Source organism: Hesperophylax consimilis, chromosome 23, assembly GCF_061612785.1.
Source record: "Hesperophylax consimilis isolate HC1 chromosome 23, BYU_Hcon_1.0, whole genome shotgun sequence".
NCBI classification, from domain to species: Eukaryota; Metazoa; Arthropoda; class Insecta; order Trichoptera; family Limnephilidae; genus Hesperophylax; species Hesperophylax consimilis.
The window spans coordinates 24298752-24311006 of record NC_142858.1 but is presented as its reverse complement, the minus strand read 5'-3'; positions in this window follow the sequence as shown (position 1 = coordinate 24311006).

Sequence of the window (12255 nt, the reverse complement as noted above, 5' to 3'; positions counted from 1 at the left end):
TGTTGAAGTTACTAGAAACTACAGCGGCGGGAAAACGCGTTAACGGTTAATTTACTAGTACACTTACTATATATACCTACTTGCGAGCCGAAGCGCCAGCCGAACCAAGAATTATGGGAAAGAAATTACACAACAACGCAAACGGCAATTCGCGCCATTTTGGGTTCGTTCGTTCCTTTTCCATGATTCATGGCTTCACTCGCGCTTCGGTTCGTAAGTGTATACGCAGCACTAAAAGTGTCATTTTAAAAAAGCTAACAAAACTTATCTATTTCTTCAAAAAATTACGAAATATCTTGTAAACTACAAATCTAAAGAGAGTATATTATGCTCTATGCCAGTGTTCCGCAAACTTTTTATGTTCACGGTACACCTAACTAATCAAGAAATTTTAACGGTACACCAAAGAAAAAAAAACAAGGTAAATTTTGGATAGGATTGGCTAGGCTTATTACGAATAAAGGCGAACTTTGAGGTTAAACTACGAAAGCTGCATGTCATCATAATTTAAAAAAACATCCCAGGTTTTGAATGGTTTGTTTGGCAAAGCAGGGTTTGTCTAACCGGGATTGTGTAATTATGATTGATATTTATCACATAACAGTGACAGAATGACCGCGAACTGTCACCGAATCGGTTCGAGAAGTGAATTTTATTTTTACGCAATTGATAATTAAAATGCATCTTTTTCCGCCGCCACCAAGCCAAAAAGTTTCCTTTTATAGTAATTACAGCATATCTAAAGTTTTTTTCTAAAAATTATTCGAAATAAGCGTGGCCACTCCGAACCAAAATTTACCAAAAACAATATTTTATTAATATTTATTATTAAAATCAATATAACATGAAAAGATGTTTAATGCGAAATGTGAGCCTGTTTAACTGAACACAGACGATCAAAATTTGGAACAATCGTTGATAACGCTGCTCGTATCTCTTCGTCGATCGTCCTCAGGCGTTCTCTTTTTTTTTTACTTTATCGTTGTGAGAGTTGAAAACCCCAATTCGCATAAATAGGTCGTGGCAAATAGTAATAGAATTGCAATAGCTCGCTTTGACAGCAGCGGATACTCATTTTTTACGTGGAGCCAAGTTTCTAGCTCTGTTTAATTTTAGTGTTCGATCAGTTTTAAGCTCCATGAATTCTTCCTGCTCGTTTATTGGTAAATGTCCAAGGGAAATGCTTTCCGAAAATGGATTTCTTACCCAGTCCATAGGTTGCAGGTCACACTTAGGAAAGTATGAGTTCATTTTTTCGGCTAACAGCTCCAAGTGTTTCACTATCAAAGCCTGCACTTTTTTTCTGAATCGGCAGCCATGATATTTGGAAACATTTCGTTACTACCATTGGTAGCGTGGCTGATCCATCGCACCAACTTAGCGCGAAAGCTTTCAATCTTGTCCGAAGACGTTAAAATGTTACAATTTATTCCTTGCATTTTTTTGTTCAGCTCATTTAATTGAGCGAATATGTCCGCCAGATATGCAAGTTTTGCTACCCATTCTTCTTTTTTAAATAGAGAAGTAAAGTCTGAACCCTGGGTTTCTAGAAATGTCTGGGTCTCATTTTTCAGCTCTTAAATCCGAGAAAGCACTTTTCCGCGAGAAAGCCATCGTACTTCTGTATGAAACAGAAGTGACTGATGATCTGCTCCCATTTCCTGACACAATGCATTAAACAGACGAGAGTTCAGCGGTCGCGACTTCATGCAATTGACAATGTTGACGACTTCTTGTAAGACAGACAACAATTCATCAGGCAGAGATTTCGTCATCAGTGCCTCTCTGTGTAAAAAGCAATGTAAATTTTTAATATTAGGATTTTTTTCAGAAGCCCTGGTTATAAATCCCCTAATTTTTCCTGTCATAGCTGCTGCTCCGTCTGTGCAAATGCTTAAGCAGTTGCGCCATTCCAAATTATGTTCACTGAAGTACTGGTTTGTTACTCTGAATATTTCTTCTCCGGTGGTGTAACCAGGTAGTGGCAGACAAAATAAAAACTTCTCTTTTATTTCATATCGATCCGTGTACCTCACATTTGTGATGAGATGCGCGTGACCACTGATATCACTCGTCGACTTGTAGCGCGAAAACTCTACTTAGCCTTCATTTTTTCAATTAACGTTGATTGAATGTCGGTGGATATTTCATTAATGCGACTTGCAGACTTTCTTTGCAGACAGGTAAAATTAAAGTTTCAGCGAGAGAATGAGGTTTCTTCGATTTAACCAGCATATTAGCGATCACGTAGCTTGCTTTGTGCGCTTTGCTTGATGTATTGAAAGACGAACTCATGAGAGTTACTTGTTTCTTAGACTGGTCTTTCATACGTTGAAAGAAGGCTTTATCTTTGTGAGCCACCGATGGGTGTTTGGTTGTTAAATGTCGTGAATGTTTACTGGGCACCATCGAATTATTAGCCAAAGTTTCTCCACAAAACAAGACATTTTGGGATTGGGCACGATTCGTCACCGCAATATATAAAGCCATAACGCACAAAGCTCTCATCGTATTTCCGATCAAAAAGCTTAGGTTTTTTCTTTGTTGACTCTGCTTCTTCTTGGGAATCGATAGTTTCACTTGACAAACTTGCGGTACGTTTAACGAATTTATCCATTATATACACGTAATATGGGATATTTTTTTGCAGTTAAAAAAGTCAATTAAGTTCGCGACGACACAACCAAACTACTAGCATTAACGAATGACTACTAAACAAGCGGGCGCAACGTCGCCGTCGTAATTCGTAATGTTATGTTGTCACGCGCATAGTCACCCGATAGCTCGTGCGCAATCACGTGATAATGTAGCAATAGCACCCCACTTATGTAGTGTAGCACACGTGATAATGTAGCGTAGCGGCGTAGCACACGGCCACTTCGCAGCGATCGAGTCCCACCCACGCCACCTCCGGCCGCCGCGCCGCACAGAAAAGTAAAGACCGATTTACAGAGCACTTTGTGAGAAGTGACGCGGGACTCGCGGCACACTTACGAATGGCCACGGCACACCAGTGTGCCGCGGAGCACACTTTGCGGAACACTGCTCTATGCCACACTCTACTGGAATATGGAATGATAGGATGGGGCTCAGCATCATCAAACCATATTAAACTACTAAAGAAAACTCAAAATTGGATCATAAAGACCATATTAAAGCTCCCCGTAACTACTGATATTTTTAATCTGTTTGATGTTTTCAAGTTTACAAAAAATCTATGCTAAAAATATTCTAGTTCATCACTTAAAAAATAAACCAGAGGCAAACCCCTCTCACGATCATAAAACCAGAGCCAAGCAAACAGACATGCTAAATATTCCTAAATGTAATTCTACCTTTGGACAAAGAAACTCTACTCTTAGCAATAAAATTATATAATAAACACCCTCTCAACATCAAACAAAGGAAAACGAAAAATAACTACATTAAGGACATCAAATCTTGGCTTAAGGAAATATCGGAAGAAGAACTAGCTAATATATTAAAAACATCATCTCAGTCGCTGAAAACGTATAGTAACATATATAGTCCCCCTCAGCACAGGATCTCCTAGTGAGGAGGACTTCAATGATCTGTTTTAATTTTATTTATTTTTTTTCATGTGCCATACAAAAATGTACCTAATTATTTAAAAAAGTAACTAAATAAAAAAAAATAAAAATAAATAAAAAAAATACAAAATTTGTTTGCCGCTACAACTGTAGGTCAGTTACTCATCAGTCTGCCAAACAACTGCTGAAAAAAGGACGGCAGAGCTATTGTTTAAACTACTTGCATTGAGATAGTTCAGAGGTAAAAGTATGTAATTTTACAATTGCGTTATCTATTTCATTTTTCATATTTCGTCTAATGTCAATTCAACGGTAATGAAAAATTGTACTTGGCCTTTATTATGACGGCTTTGGCCGAAAGTCATGAGCTCAAATCCAATTCAATCAGATTCAAGTAAATAGTAAGACCAGATCTGAATAGCAAGGTACTGCCCTCCTACCACTTCCCCTCTCTACGACCTTTTGACTCACTACATATCCCGATTGGGTATGCCATAGTATCACTGGCTCCAGATGGTTGGAAGCAGTTGGGAGTCTTGTGCGGTATTCACATTAAAAACAAAAACTAAATTTCTACTTTTTATCATCATACCGTACCATCAAAATAATATGCTAGTGACAAACGGCGATAATGAATTCAAGACGCCTGCGCCCCGAGGAATCCCTGATAATTACTTGCCTAAACGAGAGAACGTGGAGGCATGTACCGCCTATGTGTATTTTCTTTGTGGGAATCAAATATAAGGCATTAATATGCACGCGGCCTGCGAAATCGGAAGCGGGGGAATCTTATTAATCTCCGGGACGATTGTCTTCCTCGTCCACAATCCTCGAATCTCCCGCCACCTTTGTTTAGGGCGGGGGCGGTGGGATGCCGTGCCATGCCAAACGCCCGATAGAATTTCAATTTATGGATTCCAGCCGGGGCACAGTGCTGTAATCCCATAAAAGGCTTGAAACAAAAAAATATATTTTCAAAATAATTAACATTCCTAAAGAACAAAATTAAAAAATATATTAACCGATTTCGGACGAACAAGGTCATCAGACATGATAAAAATTATCGAATCCTCGAAACAAACATTTTTTTTTTACTATGCGGCAATCTTTCATCACATTACATGCTATTACCAACATTAGGTATTTATTCTGTACGAAACAAATATATTTTATTTATAATTTTAAACGAAAAATTACTTAGAACCACATACTTCGCTTTCTGTCAATCAATTATACAATACGGCATTATAGGCTGGGGCGGTACATATAAAAATCAAACTCAAACAATTTACATATCACAAAAACTAATAATAAAAACTATATGAAAAAAACCCTATTCATATTCGTCCGAACTTTTATTCAAACAATTTAAGGTCAGAAAATTAAGTGCATTATACTTCTACCATGCAACATTACAAATTTATAAAAACTATATTCAAAATAAAATTGCACCCTTTAAAAATAACAGAAATCTTAGACAAACGTCAATACTTCATACTCCTAAATGTAAAAAAAACAATAGGACAGTTCAACCATGAATATCTCGGAGTTAAATTTTTTAACTCATTACCAGAAAAAATTAGAAACATGAATGCAAATATAATCGAATTCAAAAGCCACCTTAAAAAGTATTCCGAACACTTGAACTGAATCATATCAAATATAAACCAATATAACAACACCCCCATACACACAAGCCCTGCTTAATTATGGAGGTACATCAAATACTAATATTATGTAATTAATAACTGTACTATATTGTGTAATTATATTATGTAATTGTTATATTATGTAATTCGTGTATCTTTTTCTAACTAATAAAAAAATAATAATAATAAAAAAAATAATTAAAAAAATATATATATATTAAATACGAGGTTTAACAAAGTTATGTGAAAAAAATGCTGATGTTGGTTAGGGAAAGGGGTTTTGTTTTACATAAATTCTGATATTAAGAACTAGGAATATGGGATGAGGATAGGAGATATATTTATTTATTTTGTAAGAAACAAACAGCTTTATATAATATACAATGATAGATATAAATATACAAGTTAACTGAAGTCAAGCCACATAAGTTTCTTATGTTAAAGTTCATTAGAAATGAAGTTTTAATATGTTAAAATTAATTTGATGTTAAAGGAAGGGAAGAGGAAGAGGAAAATAGGAAGAGGATAGGAGATGCTCCCGATACATTCCATACTCTCATATTAATAATCGATCGTACGCATTACTTCATATCGATATTTCTTTAGGTTAATACCAAAAATGTCAATGCTGTAAAATTTTGTATTATATTGTGCAAATATACGAGGAATTGGGGAATTTTTTCGAATTTTAGTTCTACACGAGGGTAGATAAAATAAATCAGATTGTCGGGTTGATCTGCCCTAAATATATTATTTAGATACTCATGCATTTATTTGTGATCGCATTTCTGAAGATTATTGTTACGAATGTCGGTATTATGATTGCATATTTAAATAAACCTCTTATTCCCCTGTGTTATGCTGCACACATAACACAGGGGAATAAGAGGTTTATTTAAATATGTACATCTATTTGAATTTTATTTTATTTTTACTACCAAAAAAAGGCACCGAGCATTAGTAATTATCTTGTCCCTATCCTTGAATGGGATCACAGCTCTGTGCGGGCGGGGGAATAAATAGGTGGTCGAGGAGGTTATCACTTCATACCGATATCGGCGATATCTGACTCGGGTGAAATCCCGGCATTCATTTATGATGGGTCGTGTTTTTGAGACGCGACGCTGAATGTTATATGATTGTAGAAAATTCACACAATATTATTAATTTTTACGAGACCCAAAATAAATTAACATTGGGTATTTGCTGTTACTGAAATTTGTACTGATTAGAACAATAGGGAAACCCAGAGCCAACGGGGTACTAAGCTTTTATTACAATTTGAAGAGAGTTTAAAATTAATTACACCATAATTTGTCTATTTACGTTAATATACAGAGTTTTCCAATAAGAGATGTTATTTTGATATTCAATCGTAAAAGATCAATGGTTTCGTTGCTTGTGTGGCACGTAGCGCCGTCTTGTTGAAAGTAAATGCTATCCAGATCAATACCATCTAATTCCGGCCATAAAAGAATCATTAATCATCTCTCGATAGCCCAATCCATTCACCGTAACTGTTGCTCCAGCCTCATTTTCGAAAAAGTAAGCTCCAATGACTCCGCCGGACCATAAACCGCACCAAACCGTCACACGTTGAGAATAGAGAGGCTTTTCAACAATAACTCTTGGGTTTTCCGAGCCCCAGATTTGACAATTTTGCTTGTTGACGAAGCCACCGAGGTGTAAATGGGCCTCATCACTCATGATGATTTGCATTTGATTCACTCAAGTGAATTTTAATAATTTCAATGCGTTGTTGAAGCGTGTATCGTTCCATTGTTATCAATGACTTAGTTTCTACTTGTCAAATGTCAAAAAATGACAGCTTCAAAAGTAACATCTACCGAAATAGCAGGCTATTAAAAATAAGACCTCTTATTGGAAAACCCTGTACTTATTTATCTACAAAGAAACAATAGCTAAACTAATCTAAATGAGTAATTACTATAAAAAAATTGTGTCTGCAAAAAGTATAAAATTTCCATTCTGATTGAAAATTATTTTTTTTAGAATTCATTGAAACTACTTGCGCTACCTTTAGTCAACAAATTTATTGTCCAATTATTTCAAACGCAAAAAATGATCTTTTTTGTCATGTGTTACAAAGTTTGTAATAATTTTCATTAACATTTGTTTTTTCCGTATTTTCAGTACAAAAATCTATTCACACCAAGCAAAATGAAAATGCAAACAGACGGTTCATGATTTGATTAGTTGCCAAAGTTATGGAATACTGTAAAATAAATTAAACTTAACCCTTTCAGCTTCAGTGTTAATTCAAATTAACATGAATTTTTTGAATTTATTTACCGTAACGGTAGCGATTTAGAAAAGTCATGTTTTTGTTTTCTTATAGCTTGTAGTCTTTTCTGTAGCGTCTATTTTTTCCGCTTTGTTGAAATCTTTATTCCCGCCACAACAACGATAAACATTTTGACATCTGCTGATTGTGAGTTTCATCGAATTTCTGCCGTCATTGATTACTTAATTTAAGGTGAGATATCAATACTTTGTACTCGAATTACAAATATTTTAACGCATTAAGATGTGTTCTATAATAATAACATCAGATCAATTCACTGATTACACTCATTTGCCAGAATATTGTAAATGAATTTCAATGTTCATTCAAATTAACACTGGTAGTGACGGATATGTTTTCGACTAGTATGGCGAATTTTTAAAGATTTATTATCCTAGATTATTTCTGAATGAATTTTGGTTAAACTGTTATTTGTTTGTACATGAAAGATTATCACTGCATTGTAAATATGCATTTTTTTCATGAAACAGTTAGTTGTATTACTTTTTTGTTATGTTTATTTTACTTTACCATTTAAAAAATACCCTCTGACGCCCAGTTTAATACAAATTAACATATAATAATTTCTAAAAAAAAAAAAAAATTAAATACAAAAATTTTCAAATAATTTTCTGGGGTATATTATCAAGCATTGCATATTTTATATATGTGGAAACAATAATGCAGGTGTGAAAGGGTTAACAATGAATAATAATATTACTATCCTCCATACGATTTTCATTAATTAATCTGTGAAGCACATACATACAAGCTTTCACTGAAGCGCGAATATAAATAACCTATTTTTCACCGAACATATTCCACATGCAAAAATCTGTTCCGATTTTCCAGGTACGTTTACCGCCACTGCATATTCACAAATCCCAATTGTTATTTGCATTTGTGGTTTAAATGCTAAATTAATATTTGCATAGCTTCAAATGTCGGACAATCCGCAAAACTGCCGTCCCGGTTTTAAAAACCACGGGATAGCTTCAATTTTCTCCCACTTTTTATTTGGCCAGTAACTTATTACGATTTCAAAAGTTACTTTTTAATTTTTCATTAGTTCAGTTTAGGTACCTTGCAAGCACTTCTATTTTTGGTTGTATTCAAATTTTAGTAGATTTAGTAGTTTATTTTGTCGTTCTTCATTTGCCATTTGTTGGTTGTTTTTTTTACCATTTTTGTTTTGGTATTTCTTTGTTTATCAGTTATTGGTTTAGTTTCGGAATTATTTTAACCAATTTAACAGTTTTTGGTTATTGTATATGCCTACCAGGGGGGTATAACTCCGATCGAAAATTGGAACCGTGAATAATGTGACGTCATATTGTTCCCATATAATAAGTAGGCTCCGAATGAGAATTGTACTGTCTACATATTGGCATATCTAAGGTTTTTTTAGGTCAAATTTGTTTCTTACAAAAAGCTCGAAGATATCAATCTAGTGAATGGTTTATTTATGATGCCTATTTTACTGGAGGAGTTTCGGTGTCGAGGCAGGCGTAGTTCGGATACCAACCCTTGATGGAGGCAGTGAGGCCATAATTATTTTAACATTAAACTTAGCAGAGGAAGTATGAAAATAGATTGATTGCAGATGAAACGAGTAACCTGATGCGTATGCAAATGCGTAAACGTTATGAACTTAACAAGAAAAGAACGTCTTGATAATTTGGTAGGTAGCATCAAATATTTCAAATATGTACATATTGTGTCAGTTCATGTTTAGATTAGATATAACAAAATAAATTATTTGAAACGATAGATATAAGAATGTAAATGAAGCGAAGAGTGCGAGGAAATTAATTAAAAAGTTAATAGTGTAGGTACCCCGGGGGCACACGACCCGAGTTCCTGAAGAATTTCAAATCTCAGCTCATCTGTCAGTAGCCACTACCCATTCCGACCATACTAATACGAACAAGAAGTAAATCAAATTAGATGCACTTGTAACTAAATGAGATACGTCAGTAATTGGAAGCATGTGAAAGATATAGCATACATCCCGATGATTTTTTGTTTTTTAATCCAATGCTTGATGTCTTACTTTTTATAATATTTTTAAAGCCATCCTAGTCCTGCGGCCCACTGGGTACGTTAATACATTGCGAATCATCATTTTAGCGTCCCACCCCCCACCCCTCGAGGCTCGGTGTAAAAATTAATTACAAACGTTCCCCCCGCCCCCTCCTGCCTGTGTACGGAGGGATGAATATGAAAAGGCACTTCATTTTTAATTGGAAACGGTATAAGCTCGGAGAATTTTAATTGATATTTCATTTTTTTGGTCCGAAACAGCTTTTAAACTTTTTACGGATTTAGTCGGCGCGCCGCTTCCGAAAACGCTGCGTTGGAAGTGTTCTAGGTAAAGCCACATTTGAATCTGTCCATGAGAAAATTAAAATAAACCCCCGTTTTAATTACTGTATAGTAGATCCTAAGTTGATTTCGCTGTCCGAAGAAAAGAGACTGTTTCAGGTAGTTGTAAAAAAATTAAAATAATATACATCACCGGTGTGAAAAAATGTGGATTGTCGTCAAACGTTGGTAACAAAAAATCCTATTATTCGTATCGGGCGCTTCTGACGTGATGATATGTCGTCACCAAAGGAAATGTATGAGGTTTGAAGTCACTGAAGAAGTAATATTTAGAATCTACGCCAATTTGAAAGAAACATTATGGAGCCAATTCTAAGAACTTCTTTCTTCCTATGCCCAGAAAGGCAAATGAAATTAATTATTTTTTCGTTAAGGCGAAACAAGATTACAGTAACGGGAGTTTGCTCAAGGTTCTCATTTTAATTAATTCCGACGAATTCGAATACCATAATATCTTTTTTTTCGACCGATCCCCACAGATGTAAGTTATTTATACATATTATTGTATTTAAGATTAATATAAACGGTACCTTAATATTAAAATCTTTTACGTAAAACGGTTCGAAAATTATCTAAAACGTAAAACTATAAATAATTTTACAGTTGAAAAACCGTTTAATTTTTTTATTTTATTATTTTAACCGCTAATGCGGTAAGAACCAGATTTTATTTTTATAAACGATGAATTAGTAACTTCCCGGGGATTCAGTTAGAAGTTAAGTTAAGTTTCAGTTGCGTAAAATTTAAAACACGTTTATTAGTAAAGGTTTAAGTGTTTTATCGAAAATATTTCGGTGGGCGCTGTAAGTGGGTGAGACAGAACAGCTCTACCTTGATAGGGCCCTGGCTTTTTAAGCTTAATTTTTTAAATAAAAATATTACTTTAAAATTAAGATTTCAGCATTTTGCAACATTCTTAATGTTATCAAAAAGCTAGACTTCTCCAGGAGGGGAGAAAAATATCTTTGAAAACGTGGTGGTGAGCTTAATAATGATGTGATCACACGAGGCCAATTCAGAAGACAATACAATATTGTCTTGTCCCTGCACTGTGAACAGCCTCGATCTCGCAGGGCTGGACAATGGGACAATACAACAATTCTACGGTAGTTCAAACGTGGAACGCTGCTTAAATGGATGCACGACGACGCGCATTTAGGACGGGTTGTTTCGGAGAATTTGAACAATTCATCAAATTTCAACGTTCATTTTCAAATTCTGTGAAAGATTTTTTCAAGTTCTGTTTTAATTTCAGTTTTGTCAAGCAACTAGCCTATAATGATATAATAACATAACTTGAATAGGACTTTCAGAGAACCCGGAAATGAACGTTCAAATTTGATGAATTGTTCAAATTCTCCGAAACAACCCGTCCTTAGTCTTTTATTCCAAGATGTATTATGGTATTCCATTTACGCGACATTTTTTAATTTAAAATACGAGATCAGAGCGCCGAGAGCACCATACGTACTAGCTATTGTCATATTGTCTTGACAACTGACACTTACCCTTCGGAGATAGCTTACCCGTCTATCTCTGAGTCAATGTCTTGGTTCATTGTCCTGTTCACCAAACTACTGTTCACACTAGGACAATGGGTCCGGAGCTGGGCAAGACAGTATAGTACTGTCCTCGTGTGATCCCTGCATTAGTTAGAAAAACTCCAAATGTCTCGATTCTTATTGTTCAAAGCAAACATAATGTCATTGAATACCTCCAATGGGGTATTTTGGAGGATTACACCACTTCTCTGCTTACCGTCTGTACATATGTATACTCAATTTGGGAGGTAGGTTTGGGTACCGTCGCCCCGGGAGCTATTTTTTGATAACCAACACCTCTGCCATAGGTCACCCCAAGTGGTTGGACCCATCGCCTTGCGTTGCAGCGGGATATATTTATGTCACTCCTGGACAAACTGATCCCTAGATTCCTACCAACCCCTCATACATTTTTCCTTCCCAGAACTTCTATCTTTAAAAAAGCCCTCCACGCAGCATTTCCGAAGATGACAGGCTAATAAATAGTAAAAATTGAAAAAAATGTATTATGTTAACCATCAAAATGTAAAGTCGTTCTGAAGGCATACCACTGACAGCTCCGTTGAAAACTCATTATACTAGGTTAATAGGTTATACTAGAGGTCTGAGTGGCAGGAGCATAAGATGAATGTATTATGAATGCGGTCCTGGGGGTATAACCACTTTAACTTTTACAATAACTGAGTGTTATCAGGTTATAACTCTTGGCAATGGATGGCAAGAAATAAAATAATTTTAAAAAAGAGACAGGTTTTCAAATTAATCTTAATAGTTTATTTATAAATGAAACAATGTTATCATTGTTTATATATGTATATTATTTA